Source organism: Penaeus japonicus, unplaced genomic scaffold (genome assembly GCF_977035675.1).
Source record: "Penaeus japonicus unplaced genomic scaffold, GWHDUDI00000001_assembly GWHDUDI00000005, whole genome shotgun sequence".
Classification (NCBI taxonomy): domain Eukaryota; kingdom Metazoa; phylum Arthropoda; class Malacostraca; order Decapoda; family Penaeidae; genus Penaeus; species Penaeus japonicus.
In genome coordinates this window covers 16127096-16134595 of record NW_028234407.1, presented here as the reverse complement: position 1 = coordinate 16134595, position 7500 = coordinate 16127096, and the positions used below count along the sequence as shown (strand labels likewise).

The window sequence follows — 7500 nt, the reverse complement described above, 5'->3', positions numbered from 1 at the left end:
CAGTGGGTGAGACGGCAGGCGACAGTGGGCGCCGTGGCAGGCGACAGAGGGCGACAGGGGCGGGGACAGAGGGTGAGAGGGCAGGCGACAGTGGGTGGGAGGGAAGGAGCTCGTGGGTGAGAGGGCAGGCGACAGTGGGTGAGAGGGCAGGCGACAGTGGGTGAGAGGGCAGGCGACAGTGGGTGAGAGGGCAGGCGACAGTGGGTGAGAGGGCAGGCGACAGTGGGTGAGACGGCAGGCGACAGTGGGTGAGACGGCAGGCGACAGTGGGTGAGAGGGTAGGCGACAGTGGGTGAGAGGGCAGGCGACAGTGGGTGAGAGGGCAGGCGACAGTGGGTGAGAGGGCAGGCGACAGTGGGTGAGAGGGCAGGCGACAGTGGGTGAGAGGGCAGGCGACAGTGGGTGAGAGGGCAGGCGACAGTGGGTGAGAGGGTAGGCGACAGTGGGTGAGAGGGCAGGCGACAGTGGGTGAGAGGGCAGGCGACAGTGGGTGAGAGGGCAGGCGACAGTGGGTGAGACGGCAGGCGACAGTGGGTGAGACGGCAGGCGACAGTGCGGGCGCCGCCAGGCGACAGTGGGTGAGACGGCAGGCGACAGTGGGTGAGAGGGCAGGCGACAGTGGGTGAGAGGGCAGGCGACAGTGGGTGAGAGGGCAGGCGACAGTGGGTGAGAGGGCAGGCGACAGTGGGTGAGAGGGGAGGCGACGGTGGGTGAGACGGCAGGCGACAGTGGGTGAGAGGGTAGGCGACAGTGGGTGAGAGGGCAGGCGACAGTGGGTGAGACGGCAGGCGACAGTGGGTGAGACGGCAGGCGACAGTGGGTGAGAGGGGAGGCGACGGTGGGTGAGACGGCAGGCGACAGTGGGTGAGAGGGCAGGCGACAGTGGGTGAGAGGGCAGGCGACAGTGGGTGAGACGGCAGGCGACAGTGGGTGAGACGGCAGGCGACAGTGGGTGAGAGGGGAGGCGACGGTGGGTGAGAGGGCAGGCGACAGTGGGTGAGCCAGGCTCCCGTTCCGTAAAAACAAGTACAATAAAGGTGAAACAGCCGCCATAGCACAACCTATGGGGCCAAAGTAGAGTTGTTCTGTGCCAAGTAATACCCTTTCCAAGCCAGCGGCAAGAGTTGGTGCTTGCTGGGAAGGGTGGGGGTAAGGGCAGGGATGGGAGCTTGGGGGGGATGAGGTGAAGAGGTGAGGAAAGTGAGGACGCAGTGATTATAGAACAAGCTGGAGCTACACAGCCACATCAGGGTTTTTTTTCTAACATAAAAAAAAACTAGAACAGATATAATTCAAAGTGAAACAAAGAGATATGGTATGAGATGAGCTGACAAAAAATGAAAACGTGTTTTTCAAAACTACAAAACTAGCAACACCATATGAGATACAGGAAACTGTCTGATCTCATACTTACAGAACGTATAATGCATTTGTCATTCCTTTCTCGGAATAAAGGTATAAACAAAGATGTGTAAAAATATCAAATATGTAAACAAAAATGTGCAACATTCCATTCTTGTAACTTAGCAACCTAAACAACACAGATATATCCACATCCACACTCGAACATCTGCACCTGGCACAAGAACGAAGATCTTGAATCCCACAAAACTACGTTCCGGAAAGACGTTCTTATTTTGAACGAAAGACATACGCTTAAGAAAAACGCCGCCAATTTATAATGTCTCTCGTTCCTCCTACGCCAGAAAAAAAACATGAGAGAGAGATCTATGCACATCCGTTCACCAGAGACTGAATCCCACCAAACCGCTTCTCCGTACCCTCTCCCTGCAAAACAAACACACACACATACACACATACACACAAAGAATATATTTTTTCTGTCTAAGTTCAGTATATTTGAATGCTAGCATCCAATCCGGCTTTCGAATACATCTTCACATTCTCTTAACATACGTAATAGAAAAGGTGAAAAAAACAACCACAACCGAGAACTCAACTGCATCTCCTGCCCAGGTACACTGGGTTACCGGGATGTGGATTTGGTGCTTTTGCTTACCTGAGTGGGACAGATGTGCTCGGAACTTGAATGAAACTGAAAAAAAGGAAAAACAAAATGTTACGATAATTCATAATATTCGAATTAGGAGAAACTTGATTAGTTCAATCAATTCAATATTCTCGTAGGAACAAAAATCATCCAACAACAATCAAAAGGCCGAAGCCTCTATCCTTGAATGGAAGATTAAAGTGACAGTCGAAAGAAAGCAAACAAAAATCTAAAAAGATTAATGAAATATGTAATCCCTGCGCAAGCATGTACATACAAATGTTTGTGTGGGAGGAGGTGATTGCGTCTTGAGAGAGAGAGAGAGAGAGAGAGAGAGAGAGAGAGAGAGAGAGAGAGAGAGAGAGAGAGAGAGAGAGAGAGAGAGAGAGAGAGAGAGAGAGAGAGAGAGAGAGAGAGAGAGAGATGGGGGGAGGGGGGGAGGGGAGGGGAGGGAGAGGGGAGAGGGGGAGGGGGAGGGGGAGGGAGAGAGAGAGAGAGAGAGAGAGAGAGAGGGAGAGGGAGAGAAAGAGAGAGAGGGGAAGAGGAAGAGGGAGAGAGAGGGAGAGAGAGAGAAGAGAGAGGAGAGAGACAAGGAAGGAGAGAGGCGAGGGGAGAGAGAGAGGAGAGAGAGAGAGAGAGGGGGGAGAGAGAGGAGGGAGAGAGAGAGAGAGGGAGAGAGAGAGAGGAGAGAGAGAGAGAGAGAGGAGAGAGAGAGAGAGAGAGAGAGGAGAGAGAGAGAGAGAGAGAGAGAGAGAGAGAGAGAGAGAGAGAGAGAGAGAGAGAGAGAGAGAGAGAGAGAGAGAAAGAGAGAGAGAGGGGGGGGGTAGAAAGGGGGGGGGCACTCAAGCTCATTTCTCTTACGTCAATAAAATTTCAGTGTAGCAAAGCGGATTTCATTGGCAAGTTTTTCTACACGGTTTCTGTAACCCAACCACGACCCAACTTGTAACAATTCCTATATCAGCATCTACAGCCACACCTTACCTTCAAGCAAGAATGAGAAGGGCATCTCGCATGGCGCTAGGTCAGTTGCACTCAACGTGTCAAGTTTCTATCCGACCCTTACTATACCGTCACCACGATGTAACCCACTGTCAATAGCACAGAGCGGACATTTTCAACGTGGCTCAGGCAACACTCGCACTCCCTCAAGCCGTGGCTGCCAAACCGACACTGATTCGCACACACACGCCACAGATCGCTTTGAATCGATGGGTTATCGCATATCGCTGACTGCACCTAATTTTTCTGAATTGCCAGTAGCTGTGTTCGTTCCTGCAGATCATGCAACACTGTTGGGTTTCCATGAAACAAGAGGTCAGAATTAAAGCGACACTGCTTTGGCTCTCCCGGAATTGCTTAAAGTACAGCTACCACAACAAGCACGAGTTGCCAAACGCCGTTTTGCCGTTGCCCTCTACAGCTCAATTTCATTTTTCTTTCTGCACTTTTAAATACATAGACGTCATATATGTATATTAAACAATATCTAATCATCTACTCATTACGACGATGTATCTAACACCAACGGGAATATCGGCCACCTATATGCACAAGCACACGCATGGCCATGACAAAGACGAAAACGGCTTCGTCATGTGAGCCTTACAGAACGTGAGACTCCTCTCGCTCCTCGCCGCCCAGGTCTCGTCTGGTGAACCGACCTAGGTCCCGCCCATACCAGCAGGCACCCACTGCTTCACCACCGCTCTAGAGCTGCATGTTTCTGTCATATTATTCCAGGGAATGGGTCTATAGAACTGGTACTTTACCTAGATATTTTCTACTTATATTCTACTTGCCTTAGAGAGACACTGCGGGTGATACAGACATCATGTCATAATACAACCATGCAACCACCCAATCAATTCTCTAGCTAACGAATCAACCACATAAACAATCTTGCAATAACTTGTCAATCAAACCAACAAATCCAATAATAATCCTGCTATCACGTAGCAAACTATGTATGCAACTACAGAACGCTGCCATCACGGTTGCTAGCACCCTACCAATCCCATAGCAACCTTACCCTCCATGCAACGGTCTATGCAACTGATGTAGCCCTAGCCTCATCAACTGACATTTCGTACAAAGCTGACTTAATTGCAGGCCTTTAGCATGGGGCGTTGGCAAGGCGAACGGTGAAAATAAGGGAGATTTACGCTTCACTGACGGAAAATCAGTGATATTTTCATCCCATTGCAATGCCTCCTCCGTCGGTCGCAAATGAGTAATTCACAGAGAGCTATTCAGAACAATACGACTAATCCCTTCAAATTACGTAAAATTATGCTTCACAATAATAACGGTCATCAACGTGAATGTCTATTTGCTAGACATTCCCTTGAATTCTGCCAATTTAAAAATTTACGTAATAGCTTGCAATGTAAACATCCATCTCTTTACAGTAACCTTATCGACAAACATCTCCATGAAACAAGCGGATATACATATGGTCCATAATATACACAATTTAAGTACAATAGCAAAACGCGAATGACACAGAGGAGGAGGGAGAAAGGGAGGGAGGAAGGTTGAGGATAGGGGGAGGTAGGGAGAAGGTGGGAGTAGGCGTAGGGGGAGAGGAAGGGATGTAAGGGTAAGAGTAGTGAAAGGGAGAGAGGGGCAGAGGGAAAGAGGGAGAAAGAGAGAGAGGGAGATAGAGGGGAGGGGGAGGGGGGAGTAGGGAGGAAGGGGGTAGAGGGTTAGGGTATGGATAGGGAAGGGAAAGAGGGACAGAGGGAGAGAAGGAGATAGGAGGGGAGGGGAGAGGGAAGGATTGCGTGTGAGTGTGCGTCTGCGGTATGCGTGCGTGTGCGTGTATGTGTGCTTGTGCGTGTATGTGTGCTTGTGCATGTGCGTGTACGTGTAAGTGTGCATGTGAGTGTGAGTGTGGGTGAGTTTGCGTGTGCGTGTGCGTGCGACTATCCTCAATCAATATGTACCACACTGATATTCTCACTGATGAAGCAGAGTACCAGTGATGGCAACGTATCCGTGACTCTGGGGCTGGATTCATCAACGCACTTACCATGATAAATGCGCTGGTAACTACAATCATGATGGTAAACAGACGGCATCGGTATTTATGAACAACTTACCAAGATAAATACAATGCAAATTCAACCAGTGGTTGGAGCACTGGTATGTCCACTGGCAACTACAGGGACGACTCTCTCCTCAGGCTTTATCTCAACAAAAAATCAACATTTAAGGCGACACATTAGTTTCGATGTACACCTATTATGATCAGATTGATGGCAACTGTTCATTTTCATATGAATCTGACAAAACTATAGATTATTAACAGGAAATAAGCGAGAATAATGTTCACGCAGCCTAGAGTAAACTTGCAAAGTCATGGGCCTACAATAACATTTAAAATAATACTTGGAATTAATAATTTGACGAATTCAGACATATTTCATTTCTGTGACATAGTTGAAAAAAGGAAATATATAAATAAATACATGTTATTTTAATCAATAATTGGCGATTCACACGTCAGAGTTCAATAAACGATTGAAGCAGCAACCGCGCCTATCGGAACTCTGGAAAAGGACAACAATAAATATTGAAGTGGCCTCCACTCCTATTGAACCTATGGCAAAAAACAAGCTCCACAAATGATAAGCAGGACGGTTTGGATTAACAAATAGCCAGGGAGGTCTTTAGAGAACACAAATAACAATAATAATCAAGCCAATTTATGTTTGATTTATAAAAATAAATTGCACTTCTTTATCATACTATATTCATACTGAAGAAAGTACAAACTGCACCTCACTGTTGTTTATTTTCGTGTTTGCACTAATCTATATGCAATTATTCATAATCATATTCATTTGAAAGATTTGATTGGCATTTCTTTTTGGAAAACGATACAAATAACACCTCCATTGCGTGGAGTCATTGTTTCTTATGCTTTGACTGCAATCTATAAAAAAAGAAAAATATTATGTTTCTTGAAAACCATTACATTATATATAATCCATAAGATCATGCAATAGAATATGCTTTCTAGGAAATGAATTTATATAAAAATAATTTAAACAGAAGAAATCTTTATCTTTTCTTTTTTGAAACAAGGAAACCTCGCTGCTGGATCAGGCTTTGTTTACATGTTACGGGATCGGTTGAAGGAGCCTAAAGAATCATGTAAGGCGCTCGCTGATTGGCGGAATCGATAGAACAGAGTTGCTATCAAACGTAAAGTCGATTTACCCTTACCAGGCGACTTATCGTCGCTTAATAAATCCCACTTTGCCATGGCTGGTAAACGGGCTGGTAATTGACTGCTGGTAATTGCATAACAATCATATGTTAATGAATCCAGCCCCTGGTGTCTAAAATGCCTGGTCTCTTCTACAAAGACCTGCAATTTAGGACACTGAAAACAATCGGACACTGGTTTCCGAGCCCTGGTCAACTGGAGATGCTTCAAATATGGCTCGTAAGACGTGATTCCAAAATGTTTATTCTTGAGAAATATTAAATAGGTTAAAGACGAAGAAGAATGTCGAAAACCTGAGATGTGTCACAGAGTTAACCCGGCAGAAAGAGTAATCTCTGCTGAGACAAAAATGCCATCGGTGCGAGTCATTTACAATGCCGAGCAAGCAATGAAGAGTTGCAAAATGAAATGGTTCATGGAATCGTACTCAAACACAAACCGCCAAAGAGAGGTATGTGGGCAATTTGTGTTCTGCTTATGATGTCCTCGAACTAACGTGCGCTGGTCCGGAAACTGTTGGTGAACGCGTCAGAGCAAATAAACGCATGGTCATGCTTTTGAACATTTTGTAATGACAAGTCCAATGATTTTTATGAGTGAATCATGTCAAATAAAGTACTATGATAATAGTACTTTATCCGGCAGCCCAGGCCTCCAGTATTGGTTACACCACAACTACATTCCAACGGATTTGGCGCATCTAGAATAACCTAGAATAAATAGTTTTAATCATGTTATACCTACATAATACTTCACAAGTTTTCAAGACGACTGTAGAGTATAGGTCCTCACTGCCGATCAAAGAAATAGTATGATCTATGAAGAGACTCCTTTAGGTCTGCCTCCAACAATACGACAATTGTTCTGAAGAATGATGAAATAGTGACTGTAGGCAGCCCTGATAGGGTTAGGGCACAAATTACACCAGGTCGAGTTGAGGACCATGCGGAGTCCTGATAGAGTAGAAGTTGTAGTTGTCCTTATGTTTCCTGCTCCTTTTCTAATTTCATAATATTGATAATTTTTCATTCTTACTGTTTATCTTATCATTTATTTACATTTATCGCTATTCCATATTTGACATTATCGACATATCTTCTTACTAATTTCCCCACCATCTGATAAATAGACATGGTAAAATATATACACAGTAACATGCGTACAAAGATGAAATGAAACACAATAAGTAATAAACTACCGTGGCTACCTTTCATTATGTTACAATATGATCTAAAATACATGCCATTCAGCA

General features: G+C 45.7%; 1 protein-coding gene across 3 annotated transcripts in view; it reads right to left on the bottom strand.

Moving 5' to 3' along the window:
- Positions 1-7500, bottom strand: part of LOC122246288 (uncharacterized) — a 51821-nt gene that overhangs the window by 19867 nt on the left and 24454 nt on the right. For 2 of the 3 annotated variants that reach the window (XM_043004783.2, XM_043004785.2), the window contains one exon: positions 2021-2056. The gene's annotated coding sequence lies outside the window, so the exon portion shown is untranslated. Of the gene's footprint in view, positions 1-2020; positions 2057-2995; positions 3136-7500 lie in introns of those variants that run through there. The other variant, XM_043004784.2, reaches the window with a different exon arrangement.